Here is a 22,547-nt window from a genome sequence, read left to right on the forward strand (position 1 = left end):
GCCTCCTGCCCATTAGGTTCATCAAGGGATTGGTATTCAAATATGGGGACATCAATTTGCAATAGAACATGGTTCTTTGTAGATACCAAATATATTTCAATGATACTAGGCCAAACTCCAGTCTCAAGGCTTTCACTGGAACTGACGAAGGGACATTTATAATAGTTTGTAGAATGTTTTTCTCTATTTGGTCCAGCCACTCTACCTGCTTTTGTGGAAGTACCTCTGGACAGTACAGTATACTTGATATTATACATGTTCTGTATATTTCTAAAATTCCCTGACATGTTATGGCCACTCTGGCTGGCTATATAATGTTTTACTGCCAGCCATTTGGGCTGGATTTTAGGCATGAGTATATTGCCCTGATATGTGTTAGATAGTTTATTCTTTATTGAAAATCCCATGTATGGATACTCCTCAAAAGCATCTGACTTTTTACCAGTAAGCTTCCATGTAAAATTTTGTTTTGCTATGTTATTCACCATAGGGTTGTACCTTGTGTAAAGGCAGACCCTCTGCCCTCCATCAGCGTTGACATCTGTAGATTCTGGCACTGGAGTCTGTACAAAGTAGGAAATGGGTGCATGGGTGTAATTTCACAGCCATCTTTAATACAGGTTTAAAAGGATATTCCGGAAGGACACAGAGCTGCTACAATCAACTTGCTTTTATATGCTTTTCTCCAATGACATAATGGTTTAATGTAAGCCCTCTTGGTCTTTGATTGGTTGGCCTATTTGTCACTCACAAAGCCCATTTTAGCTCATTTTGGCAAGCACCGGTTGACTGACACATTGGGCCTCATTACACGGATGGCGCTAAGGGATTACCGGCACCGGTAAGGGCACTGGTGCCGGTAATCCCTTAGCGCCATCCTACGAGGTCCCTCAGTGAGTCCCGTCCTTAACGTGTGGCCAGACCACATGTTAAGGAAGGGACCCGCTGAGGGACTTCAGGGCTAATAGCGGTACCGTTATTTGCTCCTTGCCCATTCCCATTGAGCCCTATGGGGGCTCAAATGGGAATGGGGAAGGTCCTTGGTGAATGGGGAATTACCGCCCCGCCAACCTTGGAATGGGGCGGTTATGCCCACATTCACCAAGGCGGAATCGGTAAAAAAACGGCGTCAACCATGGCGCTACTAGCACCATAGTTACCGTCGCCCGTGTAATGAGGCCCATAGACTGAAAAGCTTAATTAAAAACCCTTTAACACCTGCCAAGAAACAGCTCTTATTTACTTCTCGAGGTCCTGCCAAATTTACTTGCCAGCTCATTCTGTGAAAAACTCCATGAGTTTATTTCATTTGTTGCCAAGTAAGCAGCTATTCTTTCTAAATGGTAGCCTTCCCATTCTTTTATCTGATCTACTGTCAATCATTGTCTGCTTTCATTGCCAAAATGCCCTAAATACACCATCCGAGATGTGCTTTATCTTACAGTGGACTGCTACCAATGATTATTCAACATAAGTATGATTCAGCTCTTTTGACACCGGATCCCGAAGTCATTTTGTATTTTGGCATCCATTTTAGAAATATCTCAGTCTTGTTACAGCCTTGCTACCAAACAGTAAATCAATTTACTTTTGAGCATAACTTATTTCCTATTCAGTTTTTAGATTGTATGTTTACATATTCATGATATGTGAGTAATACTGGAGACACCCTTTACTTCCTGAGTCATTTTCTGACCCCAAAAACATATTTCACCCCATATTAACTTGTTATCTTCAAAAAGCACTACAATTCTGTTTTTTACAATACTCAGACCATTGATCAGCCTATTATGTTATCTGTATTTAGTTTGAGTGGGGAGGGGTCTAGTATCTCTTATACACTTGCATATTGGGCTATGAGCTCCAGCGACCTTTACAAACCGATCGGGGTGGTAGCAAATAAAATTGTGTTGTCTGCATAAGTCATACTCAGCACTGCCAATCTGTTGATATTTGGAGGAAAATGATGTGCTCGGCTGAGAGTGATATTCATGTCTACGATATTCAAATTGTAGAGAAGTGGTACTATGACGCACCCCTGCTTTAAACCCTGGTTTGTCGGAAGGTGTTTGCTTAGGGTACCTTGCTGGCTCAAGCGAACTGACAACTAGGTGTTAACATGACACATTTTGATAAAGTATAACAATTGATCTGCTATCCCGCAGCTCTCAAGTTTATTCCAGAGCTGTGATCAATCAACCAAGTCAAAAGCTTTACTAAAATCAACAAAGCAACAATATAAATTATTATTTTTCCCCTCCTGAGCCCTAGCCATAAAATGATACACAGCAGATACATTGCTGATAGTGCTGTACGATTTCCAGAATCCTGTCTGGAAGATTTTCAGAAGCCCCTTTTCTTCCAGCCATCTGGAAAGACGTTTTAACAATATAGTTCTGAATATTTTTTGACTAACGTCAAGCATGGCCAGTAATTGATAACTGGCAGCATCAGATCTGTCACCTTTTTTGAACGTCGGGACTATGATCGAGCATATCCAGCTGTCAGGATATTTGCCACTCGCTTCAATCACACTACATGTGTTTGTTAATATTCAAGCCCATAGTTTAGGGTTTGCTCTGAACAAGAGGTTTGGTATCCCATCCGGGGCTGATGCCCTGAGGCTTCTGGACTTTGTATATCTTCTATTTCCTCAGAATTCAATGCCAACTCGGGGTTCTGTGGGGTATGTTTGGCCATGCGTTCTGCTCCCAGCTTTCTATCTGTATATAGTTCTTGTATATGCCCTGCCCAAGCCATCTCAGTCACTGGGTTTAGAATGTTAGGGCACAGGGCTTTATGATGTTCCTTGAAGTGAGACCAGAACGGCTATCATGAGTTTTCAGTAGGGTGAAAACAGTTATCCAATGTATACTGGCCAGTGAGCATTTATGTTTAACCCTATTTTTTTTATAGTGGGTGGAAAGTTGCTTTAGGCTTTTTTCGCTTTATGTGTGTTATTTAGCCAAGGATTATTGCAAATTGCTGCTCTATCTTTACGTAATTTATTTTTTTGTTTATGGATAAGAGCATTGAATGGTGCCAGTTTAGAATATACAATTTTTCCAAAGTGTATCTTATTTAGTATTTGGGGACAATATGTATGCTGTATGACTAGCACCTCCATATCCCAAATCAGTTCCCAGGGCCATCCCCCCTCCTGGTGCAGTTTAGCCTATATGCAGGTATTAGTGACTTTTATTTTACCCATGGACCATCCAATACGTCCTGCACCATTGATTTCAATGTCAGCGTTGGGATAGGGGGCTTTATCAGATCCACTGGCCATGTCAGTGTGGAATAGTCACTCAAAGAGCTTGTAGAGCCTATTCATGCAAATGGATGCGGACCCGTCAAACCCATTACGCCTGATTACGCGGTCCCCTCGCGGGACACGGTAAGGACGCTTGATAAAACCAAGCGTCATTACCGGGTCCTTCAAGGGGACCAGGGAGCTAACAACGGGCCAGTCGTAATCGGCCCGTTGTTAGCTCCCTGCACCCATTGCCATTGAGCCCTATGGGGGCTCGAATGGGAATGGTGAAGGTCCTGGCCCGGTTTCCCTGAGGGAGGAATTACTGGGCCCTCCAAACTCAGAATGGCCTGGTAATTCCCCATTCCGGGAACCCAGACCCGGTTTTGGAGGTAGCCATGCCGCCAATAGTGGCATGGCTACCGCTAAAGCCGTAATGAGGCCCAATTAATGGATTCACCACCACATAATCAATTTATGATTTTAAAGAGCCATTCGTCCAGGTGTAACAGGGAGCCCCAGAGTCTACCATGGTCACTGGAAGCAAGACCAAGTCATGTGACTTCAAAAACTGACTCCAGCAATGGACACTGGGGCCACCCCACCAGTCTGTCTGGTGTAGATCTTTTACATGTAAATCACCAGCTAGCATGATAGGATATTTAGAATACTTGTCATACCATTCCACTATGATTTCTCCAATTTTCTTTTGAATTGATTTTGTGTGAGCCCCGTGGGGTGATCTTAAACATTGATAATCAACATTTTTGACCCACAGGAGGCTGAAAACATGGCACACAAACTATAAGGAGATGAGGTGTGTGATGTGAAAAGCTTGAGTGATTAATTTACTGTAGCCCCTATCACCAACCCTCCACTTGCTCTTCCTCGTGGCGAGGGCACAACATAATTGTTTGCTAATGAGTAGCCATCAATGTTAATAGTTTTTGTTAACTGTTTTTCCTGAATTACAAAAAGATCTGTTTTTTTTACTTCTCTCAAATGCATGTTCTTTTACCTTGGTGAGCAGAATATGCTTGAATGGATCACTACCTGTCTAGCTGATGAATACTTACTTCCCTGAACACTGGAAGCTCCTCTGAACTCTCAGTAGAGGATCCAAAAGGCTTGGTCACAGGACTTCCACTTCACACTCTACAACCTCACATTGGCTAAACCTATACCATCCTGTGGCTCCAACTATCACATACGTAGCAGAAATGCGCATACCTTTTTATCCTACCCCTCACTAACCACTGGAATCTTTTACACTGTCCCTCCACAAACCATCTCAGGATGACAACACTTCATTCTTGTTGCTCACATCTTCTTAAAGAGAAATAATCTTCCTTCCTCTTTCAACTGTCAATTGCTCTTTACCCTCGTTGGCATATTTTCACCCACCTTTCTCAACTTATCCTCTACAGCTGTCAGACTTGCCATTTTCTTTCATAGTGCCCTCAAATATATATATTTCATACCTCTGCTACCACAACAGCCTGGCTACACCTCCAAATCATCTTCAAACTCTGTTCCAAACATACATATCTCTCCTCAAAATCCTTGATGTGTACACTTTTTTCAGCTGGTTGCTCTACTGGTATATCCTGTTACAAAGACTTACCTTCCATTCTTGTATCCCACCAATATTCTGTTCAATACCATATGCTCTGTTCCTGCTTCTACTTATCACTGCTCTGAAGAGTGGCTTTCCATTAAACACGGGTCCCTCTTCAAATTCATATTCCTAGGCTCTAAATCATTGTATATCCCAGCCCATTCCTGCTTAGCTAACATAAACCCCTGATACTGGTCAACTCACACTCGGTGTCTCTCAAATCCTACTCAATCTCTCTGTTCACCACCCACAATGTTTTGTCTCTCACTTCTGTTCCTATACCATTCTTGTTTACTACAACTGTCACTACTTGTCCCCTAAAATCAATAACATTGCGACTCTAGATGTTTTCAAGTTCTTGATTGAGAAGCACTTCCTTTGCCTTGAAGGGACATCCATGACATACAATGACATGACATCCCACTCCCTCTCCCCATGTTTTTCCGTACCTGCCCCTTTTGGGGTGAGACCAAGCATGATTAGAGTATGGTCTTTCCCCTTTTCTAATAGCTCGGCAGGCAAAAAACAATGGTCTACAGTGTTTCCCAGAGCAATGCCAGAGGTTAAGATTAATTCCAAACCTTCCAGCCATCACCTCTATTGTCTTCCTGTTGTCACTCCAAGTGGGACGGGTGGACATGTTCTAGTGCCTGCTGGGCCTAGAGACAAAGCTACTCTTCACTGATGAGGCCCAACAAGGCTGAAACATGTGTGGGCATGTGTGTGTTCTCATGCAGAAGGAATGTGACCTAGCAGTTCTGGCTGTCCTGCCCCTTTTGTAATGACTTGGCAGGTGAAGAGCAAGGGTCTGGAGGGTTGCCCAGAGCCATGCCACAGGTTTAGATTATTTCTAAACCTTTCAGGCATCACCTCTTTTGTTTTTCCTTCCACCTAGCTCTCTGTGTTGTTTTAAATTGGTGTAAATAATTGCACTGTCAGTCTGTATGTCCCCAATTGGTGTCCCTTTTCCCACCTCCATCACCATAGATGTATGGTCGTTCAAATTTCAATCACTTATGATTGTGGAGCAACATGAAAAGGGACTGAAAGCCCCAACTACTGTTGTCACTGTTTTTCTTTGCTTCCGGTGTACTAGATGATGTAAAATAAGTACAAAACACAAATGTAGAATACTACCCAGATTATTATTAATATGCCACGATGATTGTGCACGGTGTCTATATTCAGCCTTAAGTGGAATTTAAATGTGGCCTTCCACCCAAAGTGTGTAAAGGTGATATGAGCCACATAAACACTGTGCCCAAATGCCCGACAAACACCATTCATTTCCACTGAAGGGTAGAGGTCCCGGCAGAGCTCACAGAGCACAGTACCTGAGCAAGTTACAGTGAGGTTTGAGATGGCGCTCAGCCTGCCAGCCAACAAATTAAGGAAGGTGAAGTGAGCACCAGGGGCCTATAACTCTCAGGAAGATTTTTTGACTGAACCTAAAGTTCATGCCTTCCCCAACCATTAGCACTCTGCTTATGGTAACAGGTGGAGTCTCCAGACAACTTCTTCCACTCATCTTCCATTTCCAGAAAATTACTGCACACAGTGCACAATTGATCTATGTGTTAGTTTGAGAGAGAGAGGCAAGGAGGGAGAGATTGACAGTGGCAAAGTGGGAAAGGCAAATGGCAGCTCCCTGCATGGACCCACAGTAGGAGTAGAGGTAGTAGACCAGGCAATTTTTCAAAATTATGTCTTTCCATGCTTTACAGCAGCGTATCATGTTTTTGTATGGCTTTTCATTCGCTCATCATGACATGCTAGGCCATGCCGTGACTTGACATAGGTGGCTTGATTGTTTTTAACACCTCTTTAACCAGCTGACCCTTTCACTGTCTACCTTATACCACACTGATCCTGGGTGTCACACTCTGATTCTACCTACTGGGTTTTACTCCCATGTGTCCTGATATAAGTTTGTGCCTGAGTGCCACACTGTTATGTTGCCTCCCTAATATGTAGCTCCCTAAAATGATTTTACACAGCTATACCCCATGTATTTCACATAACTAGCTTTTAGATATTGCATCTTGACCTCATGTCATGCAATTTGTCCCTATGAACTCCACGAGGACTCAGTCTTCTCTGAAATCCCGACTCTGAGCTACCCATGGGAACTATTTTCACCCACTGTCTACCAAGAAACCACTGCTGCATGCTGCAGATATTTTTGACTCCTCTCAGAGTTTGTCCTCACCCAAGAAGGACCGAATACTGAACATTGCCCAATGCCAGAAATGACAACCCATTCCTTGGTGCCTTCTGACACCCCCTCACAACTACGTTACTTGAAAGGAACTATTACCTAGACATCACAAAGTTGCCCACCGGGCACTCCACTAACCTCCTCCCACTAAAATATTTTGGGCAGGGGTGATGGTCGTCCCAGGCCCCCAAGCACTTTCAAATGTGGTAGAGGCCTGTAAGTGTGCAGTAGGGGCTCAGGGATATTAGAGGGGAAGGGGGTGGCAATAGGGGCCATAGTGCCGGTAGGGTGGTGCATGCTTCGGATTTAGAGTACATTGGGAATCAAACGCCATCTTAGATACTAGAAGCCATATTGAAATCAAGGCCTAGCTTTGGACTGCAGCCAGGGCCACAGCCCAAGCCACATAGATGGAAATAAGTATATGCATGCAGGAATAGGTTGTAGTATGGGAACCGGTGAGAAAGGCCATAGCTGCAGATATTCAAAGACCTTTCATTGTTTCATGCTGCCCGCTTTCATATACCAGAAGGAATGTGCCCTGCAAGGCCAATCGCTCTCTGCAAAAAGCAATCCCATGATAAGGAGTGCACAAGCATCCAACCTTCCCCATCCCAGCTGTAAGTAATAGCACCCATATGCACCCACTTCAGGACCCCCAGCATCCCAAGGTACCAGTTAGTCCCAGACCACCAACCATAAAACTGTTTGACACCCAATCAATGAGAAAATATGAGAAAACATGGACCAGTTGCCTTCACCATAGTTCACGTGATTTTTGCAGCAAGGTGCTGGGAGGGGTAAAACAACATAACAAAAATGAGGGTGGGGAGCTTTCGATCGGCATCAATGTGTCTGGAATCAAGCTGTTGTGTGCAATGCAATGACCTCAAAGTATCCTCTTAGCCCTTGCATGGCGTATCAGGTGCACATTAGGTTAGAGATAGAACATGTATTGTTTTTGTTCACATAATGACCAATTAATTGTAGGTTCATGCTGATGACATGCAAGGAGAAACACACATGGAAGAAGATGGACAGACATGGCTCGGACCAATGGCCTGGCATCCTTTATGGAGGAGGTAGCCTATGTATAGGGTCTCAACAGCCAGCCATTTGGATTTGTACCTTATAAAATGTATGTCACTGATGATGCCATGTGCCTTTATAAAGTGTTGTTCGTGCTGATTTTGCCAGAATGTTCTGTGGCAGTAGAGTGCTTTGCTGGTGCATCCTTATTTTTGTGAAAGTAAAACATTGCTCTCCCTGCAAGAGGTGTGCTGGGCCTTTTTCACTAGAGGGTTGCATTTTTTATGGAGTGAGTGTTGAGGGTTTTTTCTACATTTTGGTGACCCCGAAGTGATCCAGCGACACCCGCAAAGATGGAGGCTGCCAGGCCACATCTCTGGAGGGGCCGCACCCACCTGCAGTGAACAGCCCCAAGCGTCCAACCCGCAGTGGTGTACAGGAGCCCTTTTTAACAGAATTCCTGTCTGCTCTTTGGAGTGGGTCATGGCTCCTAGGAGGCAGCAGCCCGTTGTTGGGATACTGTGATGGAGGAGCTCGGGTGAACACGCAGATGTGAGTACACCTCTTGCGAATGACAACAATGGGGGTAAGAGTGAGTGGGAGATGCAGTGTTTTGTCAAGGGAGACTGTGTAAGGCAAAGGTGTCTTTTTTAATGTTTATATTGTTATTATTATTAAGGAGATAATGAGCAAGAACACACGAGTGTGGGATCCTTTCCAAGTAAGGGGAGAAGGTGGTGCCATATTTTTATTGTGATAAAGGGAGGTAAAAAAGTAGGAGCTCTTTATAATTAGTGAGCTTGGATTCCTGTGCTAAAATATATTTTGGGTGGGGGAAGGAGACAAGGTAGTGGTTGTTGTTTTGGCTTGTTGTTTTAGTTAGTTGTTTTGCTGTGCTTAAATATTATTTTTTAGTAGGTGAAGGCCACGAGGGGGCCTGCGGGAGTTGTGTGGGTGACTGGGTGTGAAAAGGGTGAGAGTGTGTGCAATGGAGGGGCCCTGGACAGCGGGTGACTGGGAGGTGGGTACGGGGGATTGGTAGTGATAGGCATAATGGCATTGTGTATGACGCATAACTACACGTTTTGTTGTGGGAACATAATGATTGTCAGTATGGGGGCAATGACTCGTTTAGAGTATATGTATAGTGCATTACCACTGTACAGGAAGAAGACAGAGAAGTATCGCACGCAGTAAATGGCAGAGACTTAAGGGGGAATGCCCCATTCCTGGCCAGAGCAGTGTAACAATAACAGAAAGATATTGAAGCAAATGCAAATGTTCCTAACTGCTTAATATAAGGTAATATATAAGGTAAACAACTTCAGAAACGAAAAGATATTTTAAACTTGTGGAAAATGATATACAGGATATAGAGGATACTGTTGGGTGTACGCCCTGATGCAAAGAAAGCGCCACCACAAACATAGTGAATGAAACAGTGCCAGAGAAAGTGCCGCAGCCTTTGCCTAGAGAGGGGCTATATCCACTCAACGTCTGCCCAGCCACTGTATATACCAACCCAACATATGTGCCCATGCCTGCCACCGCACCACCCCTGTATCAACCAACACTGAATAGCATTGCGGCATAGGAGATGAAATCACAGAAGGAGCTAGAGGAGGCATTAGAGGCAACACAAGTGGAGGTGGCACCCCTGAGGTCAGTGAAGGAAGGGGAGAGCAACCAGGGGTGTGGTCTGGATGAGTGGAGGTCTAGAGATATTTTGTTCAGATTGGATAGCACTATAATAAAGGATGCACATGTTGAGAGAGGGAAGGGTGACCATTGTGTAGCAGAAAGCATAGCATATGGGAAAGTGAGGTCAGACAGGGATGTCAACAGAGAACTGTGGGAAGGAGAATGGGATACTGTGGATGAAATTGAGGATGATGAGGGGGACTCCCAGGAGGCACCTGAGATATCACCCAGAGTAAAGAGCTTGTGGGCACCGTGATTGAGAAGCAGGTTTGGGTGGGTAGCAGTGGCAAGGAAAAAGGGAAGTGTTGGACAGAAAGTGAGGTGAGGAGTGTGCACACAGCAGTGGTTATTGCACAAGGGACCATGGAGGGCGCATTATGTGCCATGGGCTCAGAGGGACAAGAATAATTTGATCAAAACGCTCCCGCCCATTATTGCCTGGGCCAGGAAGTTGATACATGTATTTGAAAAGCAGACAGCCGGAATGTCCTTGGCGGTGGGAGACATGGAAAATGTAATTATTGCAGTTGTGGGAGTTCAGGTGGGAGATGTGTGGATTAAGGCTTGGTATCCAGGAGTGAAGTTAGATGACGATGCACACAATGGGGCCCCTTTCAACAATATCAGAGCACAAGTGTGGAATGCACTGCGGCAGGAGTACCTGGACACACCAGACTTGCAGTCCATAATGCAGTACACTATGGGGGTTGATGAGGACCCCTCACTGTACATTTTAAAAGTGCAGGAGATGTGGAGAGCGGAGACAGCTAACCAGTAGGATCAATCAGTTCCTCTTTTCTATTCTGTTATTAAGAGGGGTTTACCCAAGGAAACTCAGAAAGCGCTCACCAAGATAGTGGGTGTAGAGGGGCAGGAGTGGGCAGAAATTCAGACCATCATTCTACATCATCGCACACGGATTAAGGAATGAGAAAAGGAAACAGTTCAGAGAGTGCAGACTGAGGACACAAAACTAGTGCAGAAAACATTTGTAACATAGCACTTGAAGGGGCGGTAACGGAAAATACAGAGACAGACTCAGCAGAGCAGGCTAGTGTGCACACAGATGATAGACAGAAGGGGCTGGGACCAATGTCCTGGCATCCCACATGGAGCAGGTATCCGATGTATAAGGTCTCATCAACTAGCCATTTGGATGTGTACCTTGTGTAATTTATGTCACTGATGGTGCTGTGTGCTTTTCTAAAGTGTTGTTGGTGCTGATTTTGCCAGAATGTTCTGTGGCAGCAGAGTGCTTTGCTTGCACATCATTCTTTTTGTGGAAATAAAACCTTGTTCCACTTGCAAGAGGTGTATATATTTGGACGTATATCTCGGGGGCAACACACCTGCTTTGGGAAGAAGAGGATGCATGGGTTCAGCTCCTGTTCCAGTGCTTAGAAGCTGGAGGAGGCTGGCATTAAGCAAGACCAATGAACATAATAAAATAGGCCTTTCCTAGGGCAATAACACAGAGCTGCTGCTTTTGTTTACATTTTAGAATAAAATGAAACCTACAATTACTGTGACCTGCAACACATCCTTCCCCTCTATCTCACATCTAACAAAAAAACGGTGGGTTACTTACCAAATAAGCAAAAGAGTAAGGTGATGGCTAGAAGGTTTCAAATCATTTATGACCACTGACACAGCTCAGGGCAACCCTCCAGACCATCATTTTTCTGGTTGGACTTGTGTTGGTCAGTTGCTGTTTCCAGTCTGTTGGCCAGACACTTTACAGGCACTGGATGCATGCGCTTTCAGGTGTAGGCCTCTTCAAGATGCTCTCCCTGTTTACAGTTTAGCCTGAGTAATGTACAATAGTCCAGGTTGTTGTGTTGGACGTCTGCTTGCATTCTCGGTAATTTGGTAATATGGGCCTATTCAATGATATTAACGCTACATATCGTGATCCCTTCTTGTATGAAATGTATATCATATTAAAGTGATATCATAACACGTTTCTTAGTGTACTGAGGAACAATGCAATGTTATGCCACTTCCTGTTTTGTCAAGTGGTGAAAGGTTTTGTGCTATCACTTCCAGTGATGTCACTTGGGGGGTGGGGTAAAATGACATCACGTCATCAGATATCATTAGAGGTCAAGGGTTATGTGATGTCACTTCCACTATCCCTGGCATTTTGGTGAAATGACGTTCCTGCATGTTTGCATGAGCAAGGACAGTTAAAGCTCTGTTCCCATTTGCTCACCCCGTTTTCCTTGGGTTGCCATGAAGCAAGCCATTTCACAGTTGGCACCTTACAAATAAACTATAAATAAACAAGTAACACTTTAGAAACATCTTGCAGCTCTGGGTGACATATAGTCACGTACATAAGCTGGAAAGATAGCTCAGTGTGTTGAGCGCTCGCTGTAGTGATATGCAGGTCGCAGTTTCAAATCCCTACAATGCCAACTAAGCCTTTCATGCTTTCGAGGTCGATAAATGAGTACCAACTTTGGTTGGGTTATATAATATGTAATCACATAATTACACAGAACAAAGAATCACCACAATGAATTGTAAACTGTCACGAATGGAAATAATTCTAAGAACATTATTGATCAAACACAGCCATAGAAAGATGTATTCCAGGCTGGAGAGTGTGCAGACTATGCACTAATGTGTGATGCAGATAGCGTATGGTGAACCCCAGGTAAGACATCCTTCCTGGATCCCAAGCATACAGGGTTTGCAATTACAGAGATGGACAGAGAGCTGACACAAAGCTACGAAGGTCACACGGAATGTCATTGTTGATTTAAGACTAGATCCCAGAGCCGCCTGCTAATCATTTCCGCACCTTTTTCCCTGTTAAACTAAAAATGAAACCCAGACTCTGGAGCCCAGTAATAAGATCTTTGCAGTGCTACCGCTCCGTGAAATATCTGACCCTGCGCGCGGGTCTGCTTCACTTTCAGAGACATCGCACGAGTTTCTTTCCCATGACATTATTTAATCTCCATAAACGCCGAAATTCCCTTTACTCTGCCTGCGAGTTATAATTGTGCTGGGCTCGGAATACCCTGACACGCATAGGTGATGGAGCCATTGCTCAAAGCGACTTCTGACACTCACTGCATACTTCATCGCTAAGCAGTAATCGCATCTGTGCTGCCTCATGAGAGTCCATTCCCCTGCCACCACCTCCCTTCATGGCTCCAAACTGCAAAATAATCCACTTGCAGTCCACACCGTTAGTCCATTGGGCTTTCCATCGATAGCTGTTTGGAGACATCCTGGATCCCAGAACGAACAGTTCAAATGGCCTCGGCCTGCCTTGTTTCTACAATTATTCTCCTCACTTTCTAGGATCTCATTCTACTTTGATTTATTTTTCCTCCGCGCCCCCACCTAATGGTCATTCCCTATTTCTCAATATCCCGTGTAAGTGAGTAATCAACTGCACCTTTCACGTCTCCTTCCCATCCTCTCTCCCAGTCTCTTTGAACTGCTCCAGATATACCAAATCTCCACTTGTTTAACTCCAGGGACATCATTTCACCAAAATGCCAGGGGTAGTGGAAATGACATGACATGACCCTTGATCTCTGATTACATCACAGGAAGTGGTCATTTGACCCCACTCCAAAGTGACATCAGTGGAAGTGATGGCACACAACTTTTCACCCCTTGACAAAACAGGTAGTTGCATCACATTGCATTGTTCCTCAGTGCACTAAGAAACGGATGGTTATGATATCACTGTAGTGAGATATACATTTCATACAAGAATGGATCACCATATGTAGCGATAATATCAGTGTGCATAGGTCCATATTACCAAATTACTGAGAATGCAAGCAGACGTCCAACATAAGGACCTGGGCTATTGTACATTACTCAGGCTAAACTGCAAACAGGGAGAGCATCTTGAAGAGGCATACACCCCAAAGCGAAGGCATCTAGTGCCTGTCAAGTGTCTGGCCACAGACTAGAAACAGCAACTGACCAACACAACTCCAACCAGACAAAATATTGGTCTGGAGGGTTGCCCAGAGATGTGCCAGTGGTTAAGAATTATTTAAAACCTTCCAGTAAGTAAGCAACCCACCGTTTTGTTTGTTAGATGTGAGATAGAGTGGAAGGATGGGTTGCAGCTCAGAGTAATTGGAGTTTTTTAAAATTTTATTTTACAATGTAAACAGCAGCAGCTCCATGACATCACCAATAGATAAACCTGCTGGGCCTAGAGACGTAGGCTACTCCTCAGTTATGTTGCACAATGAGGCTGGAACATGTTTGTGGATGCTTGTGGTCTTGTGCAAAAAGGATGTGACCTAGCAGTTTGGGTTGGACTACCCTATTTAGGGTGGGACTGATAATGATTTTAAAGATGGGGCACACTTCAGACCAGGACTCTTTCTAGTGGCCAGGGATGCAGAGTACAATTAAAAATGCTTTTAAGTTTATTATATTCAGATTCAATTTTGAGAAGGCAGCCAACCCGTCTCACACCCTCCTTAACGTACACCCCGTGTTGCAATGGACCATGAACCAGGCCGGTGTGTAATAATTAGTTTTATTTATTTTTAATTTTTAATAAAAATCAGACACATTCACTGTAGGGCAGCAATCACCAGTGTGGTGATGATTACACAATACAATGATAGGATACAATTAGATTAACCTTGTAACATAAGACACCCAATGCGCAAATGAATGAAAGCAAGATTACTTTTCGGGCAGTATTTTCAGATATTTTCAGATAGCACCACAGTTAGGAATTCCCCCTGCAACACCCCCTCAGTCCCCTGTTAAACCAAATGTTGCATGGGTGGAGTGGAGTAGCAAGGAATCAGGTATACTAGCAAAAAACGGAATGCAAATCCGACCTACCACCCCAGAATGGGAGGCCAAAATCGGATTAAGCTCCTTTTGAAAAATTGGCAAAATTGCACTCGGAATTACGAAATAGTTTTTTACATGTGCGGTTGAAGGGATAAGGCAAGAATGTGTGTGGCTGTACTAACGAGGCAAGACAATTTACAAGCTACAAGGCAATGTACTAAAAACGAGCATACAGGTTAGAAAAACGGCTTTGGAAGGAAAAGACAGTGCAGAAAGAATCACACATGACAACATTGAAATTACTTTGTTTCACGGGATCGAAATAGCAAAACAGCTTGGAAAATGAGCTAAACAGACATAATTGGAAATCGGTTTTAATGCTAAGGTACAAAGGCACATAACAGGTATTATATGATAGTGAAAGGGTGACTCTGGGTGGGTAACAGTATGGGATTCTTTGTAGGAAGGGAAAACTCGGATTTATAATGAAAGCAGTTAAACGGACATTCACGCCATATGCCTCTTTATAGGGGAATTAATTAATTTATTTCAAATAGTACTAAAGATTTATACAACAGACTGAAATTAATTGGAAAGAATTGCGCTAACCCATGGAGATGAAAACACATTTTCCTAAGGACAGGGTATACAGAGGATTCTGACAATTTTAAGAAGTTACTAGGATACTTATAGGATTTCTTAGAGGGTTTCTCATGGTGTTGGACAAATTGCAAGGTAGCACAGCAATGGATGCAGCTTGTTGGTTACTGGGGAAGGGTGATACTCACAAAAACACTTGAATGGAATAGTTTGGACAGCCATCCAGGTCTTTGGACAGCGGAAAAGGTCTGGTCACTGCGCAGCGGCGGCTATCCTCTAGAGACACAGTGAGGCAACCGGGGTCTGGTCTCAGTGGACAGCGGGGTGCATCAGCTGGGCAAAGCAGTTGGTGGGGCAAAGCAGGTCTGGTCATTTGGGTAATCCCAATAGGGTTCAACAGCCTTTCCCCCTTTCTCCCTGAATTATTGGGATTTTTGTAGGTTTTAATTCTGGATCGTGGTTCTGCCTGGATAGGAGGTACTGCATGGCTCAGGATCAGCTAACCCTGGCATGCCATTGGAATCTGGAATCATGCAGGGTGAATGTGGAATGTCTGGATCTCTGAATGCTGCAGGTTGGATTTCGAAGGCTGGATTTTTTTTTGAATGTCCTGAATTTTGAACATCTCTTCTTTATATAGGCCGGATGACATCAGAGGATTTTAACTATGTGGGCAGAACTAAGCTGGACATATCTCTAAGATGGGATATGTCAGCCTGGGAATGTCACCACCTCCCTGTAAGCAGATTGGACTGGAGGAAGTGACTCAGTTTTAGTGTGTGCGTTTTTATGAGGTGTTTTGTTATACCACAGTTACTTTTTCCAAAATCAGTTAAGAAACAAAGCATTCATATTTATAAATGTCACCCGTGTACAAATTAGATAGGCAAATACTAGATTTCACATGGAGCATACCGTTCCAAACCCCAAGTTTGCTGTTTAATCCTTCAGGCAATCTTTCGCAATTTCTATGGCAAATATTTTGCCTAAAAATCTACAAATGGGTACACTGAAGCTTATCAATGCCGGACATATTTGCAACAAGTTTCATAACTGTACCATGTATGATTATACCAGAAATCCATTTTACTGGCATTTGCGTCTCCCACATGCTAGGAATATCCACATCGTCTTATTTTCATGGCACAAAAATTATATTCAAGCTGTCAAAACTTTACATTACTGCTTCTTTATATAACTGACATAAACGTCTTTATATGAAAAGTCTTTTCAATCATATTTGCAGCTTTGTTTCCAAAAGTGGGCCGTCCTTTGAGCCCCCAGCAAAATGTCTTTCCTTAATCAGCTGACACAGAGGTTGCCATGGCTTCTCGTTTGAAGTCCTTAGTTTGAATACAGAGGATTTTCACACTTCTGAGGGTAACACATGGGTTGGGTTCCCTCTTTGCTCTTGGGAGCATCTCTGCCATGCAGTCGGAAGCATGCTGTAAGTATGACACTTAGCAGTCCAAAGAACTGGGTTCCTACTCTGGCAGTAGGAAATCACTGTAAAGTGTGACATTTAGAGGCCGATTCATGGAATAATTAGTGCGGCGCAAGTGGGCAAAAACGTGCGATTCGCAGTGGAATAGCAAAAATCGCAGTGCAAGTGCGAAAATCGCACGAAAAGCAGCGCACATCGATTCATGGAAGGCCGTGCGCGAGAAAACCATTCGTTGTGCGAAAAACAAGTGCCCGGCGCACGTTGGCGCACAGGCCATCTAACAGCGTGTGCCAGGTCACAGCGAAAATCGCACAGGCCACAGCGAAAATCGCACATAGCGCGGCGCACGCAACAAAAGTAGGCGGAACACGGGGCGTAACACTCGGAATAGGGAACAACTTGCCAAAACGTGGGCGTCATGGGGGAAGTACAGGGTACAAGTGCACGGAACGCCCACACGCTCGCCTACAACACGTATTCATGGAATAGAATAGGGCAAAAAAGCGCACTTTCAAACCAGCGCACAGGCACAAACACGACCGCCACAAGAAAGCAGGCGGTAGCGTCTCTGCGCCTGGAAGAAATGTGCGCCAAAAGGTGCGCCAACAAATAGCACCTATATACAGCCATGAAGAATGTCCTATACTGTGGCCCTCCAGGACAAATGACGTGCAAAGGGGTACCCACAAACACGGCAACCGCTGACAAAAAATTACGTGTGCGTGTATACCGGGGTGCGCGGAAAGTCTCACACGCGATTTTGGCAGGGTACGTGTATTACATGGGTGCGCGGGAAGTTCCACACGCGATTTGCCCAGTGCGAGCAGGGTACGTGTATTCCATGGGTGCGCGGGCAGTTCCACACGCGATTTCAGCAGGGTACGTGTATTTCAGGGGTGCGCGGGAAGTACCACACGCGATTTAAGCAGGGTATGTGAATTCCAGGGGTGCGCGGGAAGTTCCACACGCGATTTCAGCAGGGTACCTGGATTTCAGGGGTGCGCAGGAAGTTCCACACGCGATTGGCCCAGTGCGAGCAGGGTACGTGTATTTCAGGGGTGTGCGGGAAGTTCCACACGCGATTTCAGCAGGGTACATGTATTTCAGGGGTGCGCGGGAAGTACCACACGCGATTTGAGCAGGGTACGTGCATTTCAGGGGTGCGCGGGAAGTTCCACACGCGATTTCAGCAGGGTACGTGTATTTCAGGGGTGCGCGGGAAGTTCCACACGCGATTTCAGCAGGGTACGTGTATTTCAGGGGTGCGCGGGAAGTACCACATGCGATTTGAGCAGGGTACGTGCATTTCAGGGGTGCGCGGGAAGTTCCACACGCGATTTCAGCAGGGTACGTGCATTTCAGGGGTGCGCGGGAAGTTCCACACGCGATTTCAGCAGGGAATGTGTATTTCAGGGGTTCTGGGGAGTACTACACGTGAATTGGCCGTGTGGGTCATCCAAGGTGTACGCTCCACAACCTCCACGGCCCCTGCAGGCAGCCCATCCACCATGGGCATGCCCCCCAGCCAACCCACATGTCACCTTGCACTACTGATCAACAATGCATGTCTCCCACCACCCCCACCCCCCAGCAGTGCAGGGGCAGCCTCCACCAGGCCCCCACTCATGTCTCCCACCACCCCCACCCCCCAGCAGTGCAGGGGCAGCCTCCACCAGGCCCCCACTCATGTCTCCCACCACCCCCACCCCCCAGCAGTGCAGGGGCAGCCTCCACCAGGCCCCCACTCATGTCTCCCACCACCCCCACCCCCCAGCAGTGCAGGGGCAGCCTCCACCAGGCCCCCACTTATGTCTACCACCCCCCACCCCCCAGCAGTGCAGGGGCACCCTCCACCAGTCCCCCACTCATGTCCCCCTGCACCCCCACCCCCCAACCACCAGGGGCATCCACCACCAGGCCCCCACTCATGTCTCCCACCACCCCCACCCCCCAGCAGTGCAGGGGCAGCCCCCACCAGGCCCCCACTCATGTCTCCCACCACCCCCACCCCCCAGCAGTGCAGGGGCAGCCTCCACCAGGCCCCCACTTATGTCTACCACCCCCCCACCCCCCAGCAGTGCAGGGGCACCCTCCACCAGTCCCCCACTCATGTCCCCCTGCACCCCCACCCCCCAACCACCAGGGGCATCCACCACCAGGCCCCTACTCATGTCTCCCACCTCCCCCACCCCCCAGCAGTGCAGGGGCAGCCTCCACCAGGCCCCCACTCATGTCCCCCTGCACCCCCACCCCCCAGCATCCAGGGGCACCCTCCACCAGGCCCCCACTCATGTCTCCCACCACCCCCACCCCCCAGCCACCATGGGCAGCCCCCACCAGGCCCCCACTCATGTCTCCCACCACCCCCACCCCCCAGCCACCAGGGGCACCCTCCACCAGGCCCCCACTCATGTCTCCCACCACCCCCACCCCCCAGCAGTGCAGGGGCAGCCCCCACCAGGCCCCCACTCATGTCTCCCACCCCCCCACCCCCCAGCAGTGCAGGGGCAGCCTCCACCAGGCCCCCACTCATGTCTCCCACCACCCCCACCCCCCAGCAGTGCAGGGGCAGCCCCCACCAGGCCCCCACTCATGTCTCCCACCACCCCCACCCCCCACCATCCAGGGGCACCCTCCACCAGGCCCCCACTCATGTCGCCCACCACCCCCACCCCCCAGCAGTGCAGGGGCACCCTCCACCAGGCCCCCACTCATGTGTCCCACCACCCCCACCCCCAAGCAGTGCAGGGACAGCACCTCCAGGCCCCCACTCATGTCCCCCTGCACCCCCACCCCCCAGCATCCAGGGGCACCCTCCACCAGGCCCCCACTCATGTCTCCCACCACCCCCACCCCCCAGCAGTGCAGGGGCAGCCTCCACCAGGCCCCCACTCATGTCTCCCACCACCCCCACCCCCCAGCAGTGCAGGGTCAGCCTCCACCAGGCCCCCACTCATGTCTCCCACCACCCCCACCCCCAGCAGTGCAGGGGCACCCTCCACCAGGCCCCCACTCATGTCTCCCACCACCCCCACCCCCCAGCAGTGCAGGGGCAGCACCACCAGGCCCCCACTCATGTACCCCTGCACCCCCACCCCCCAGCATCCAGGGGCACCCTCCACCAGGCCCCCACTCATGTCTCCCACCACCCCCACCCCCCAGCAGTGCAGGGGCAGCCTCCACCAGGCCCCCACTCATGTCTCCCACCACCCCCACCCCCCAGCAGTGCAGGAGCAGCCTCCACAAGGCCCCCACTCATGTCTCCCACCATCCCCACCCCCTAGCAGTGCAGGGGCAGCACCACCAGGCCCCCACTCATGTCCTCCTGCACCCCCACCCCCCAGCATCCAGGGGCACCCTCCACCAGGCCCCCACTCATGTCTCCAACCACCCCCACCCCCCAGCAGTGCAGGGGCAGCCTCCACCAGGCCCCCACTCATGTCTCCCACCACCCCCACCCCCCAGCAGTGCAGGGTCAGCCTCCACCAGGCCCCCACTCATGTCTCCCACCACCCCCACCCCCCACCATCCAGGGGCACCCTCCACCAGGCCCCCACTCATGTCTCCCACCACCCCCACCCCCCAGCAGTGCAGGGGCAGCACCACCAGGCCCCCACTCATGTCCCCCTGCATCCCCACCCCCCTGCAGTGCAGGGTCAGCCTCCACCATGCCCCCACTCATGTCTCCCACCACCCCCCAGCCACCAGGGGCACCCTCGACCAGGTCCTCACAATCCCCAATCATGTGCGTTATGGTCAGCCTCCACAGCCAAAAAGCCCTACCAAGTAACCCATTCACCCACATGGAAATGGAAATTACATGTCACACCCCCAATGTTCATGAAGCAAATGAACCCATGTCCGTCACACACAATGTTTGCAATTGAATGGGAAAACACCCAACATGACATGCATGAAACCAATGAGATGATACCACAAGTATGAAAACAAAATTGTATTGAAAAAAGAAAGAATGCTAAAGAAATGAAACAAACTACAATGGGAAGTAAAAGAAATCAAGCTGCATGTCCGCATAAAAATAAAGAACTGCAAATCATAATCCAAAAAAATGTCGTCCAAAGTCAAATGTAAAAAAACTATCTATCAAATCAAGAATTATGTAAAAACTCGAAAGGGTCCATGAGCCCAACTGTACAAAGGAAACCTAAAAAAAAACCTAACTAAAAAGCAACTATATACAAAAAGTGGAGCAGTGTCCGTCGACTCCAAATCATAAGAAAAAACAAAGGAAACCTAAAACTAAAGAACTATATACAAAGGCGGCGGGCAAGTCCAGCGGCTCACTCCGTGGTGTCCCGGGCCAGGGCATCATCGAACTCCCGTTCGATGTCCCGGGGACGGTCCAGTTCCATGGCCCCGAGGGTCCGCAGGGACGACGCTGTGTCCGCCTCCAACCCCCTGTGGATTGCCTCGAGGCACTCGGCCCGCCTCAGGGCCCTCCGCATGGAGTTCTCCGCCCTGACCATTGTGAGCCGCGCCTCTTCCGCCCGCCGCCGCTCCGCACCTATGGAGTGGCCCAACCGCTGCCACACGGAAGACACTCTCTGTCCTGGGTCCTCCTGCCCTCCGGCCGCCCCTCCGATGTCGAAGGCCCCGAGCCTTCATGGCTCCCACCATGTTGCTGCTGCTGCTCTGCCTCTGCCCGTGCACTGCCTCCTGCTGCCTGCACATCCTCCGCCGGCTGGGGTGCAGTTGTTGATGTGGCCACCCCTGCTGGACGTCCGACTCCCGACTGTGGCAGGGATGCCTCCTCCACCAGCCTGGCCGCACTGTCAGAGGCAGCTCCACAGGGCACCCAGGTGACTGATGGGTGGGAAGATGGCACAGAGGACGACTGGCGCGTAGGGGGTCCAGTTGAGGAGGGGGTCGGAGCAAGCCCCATCAGACGGAGGAATCCGAACTAGAGGGCCTTGTGTAGACATGAGGAAGGGACCTGCAAATTGGGAGGTAGACACAGATGATGAGTTACACATCAATGCAACATGCAGTGTACAACACAACAGCAATATGCACTAGGAATGTATACACAGTATTGACTAGACAACCCACACATGTAGTGGGAGTCCAATGTCACCATGTACGTCAATGTCACTTGGGCACACCCTTTGCAAGCCCATGGAAACGGGAAGCAGGAGGGGTGTGTGTGTGACTCTAACCCAAGCATCTGAACCAAATAAATGACAAGCCTGCATGTGCCCAGCCACAATGCAGCGTATGCCCACAGGAACCACGGAAGCCAACAAATTGTCCCAAAAAAATTGGGAAATTATAATTAAAAATAAAAATAAAAATAAAAATAAAAATAAAAATAAATCAAAAATGGCCATTGATGGGCACGGGGGGGTTGGGGAGGCCACCCAGGAGGTCCGAGGACAGGATGCACACCAGAAACCACCTGCGTGGATCCTGGGAAAAACAAAACACCCCATCGGCTCATGGCCCACATGGATACCCTATTGTGGGAGTATCACTGCTGTCGCTATTATCACCCTGTGCAGCTGCATCCAGAGGTGGTTGCACTATGGGAGGCAGCCCACGCAAGGCCCTAGTCTGCTCCTCCATGGCTGCAAGCATGCGGGTGTGGTAGGTCTGGTTCTGGAGGATGAGTGTGCGGAGGTCCCCATGCAACAACTCACGGGATGCCCGGACCTCCGCCTTCATTGCCTGCATCTCAGCTGAGAGCGTACGGGTGAGACGCTCCAGCTGCTGTTCTGTCCTTTGGTGTGTTGAAGCCTCAAGTTCAACAAGAGTTGTCCTGAGGTGAAGGAGCTCCTGCCTCAGGGCTTCCCTGTGGCCCTGGGACTCTATGGAGATGGCCTCCTGTAGTGTCGCCAGTGCCGCCCGCCTGTCCCTGTTGGACGCCAACATG

The sequence above is a fragment of the Ambystoma mexicanum genome, chromosome 8 (assembly GCF_040938575.1).
Source record: "Ambystoma mexicanum isolate Mex_15411 chromosome 8, UKY_AmexF1_1, whole genome shotgun sequence".
Taxonomy (NCBI): Eukaryota; Metazoa; Chordata; class Amphibia; order Caudata; family Ambystomatidae; genus Ambystoma; species Ambystoma mexicanum.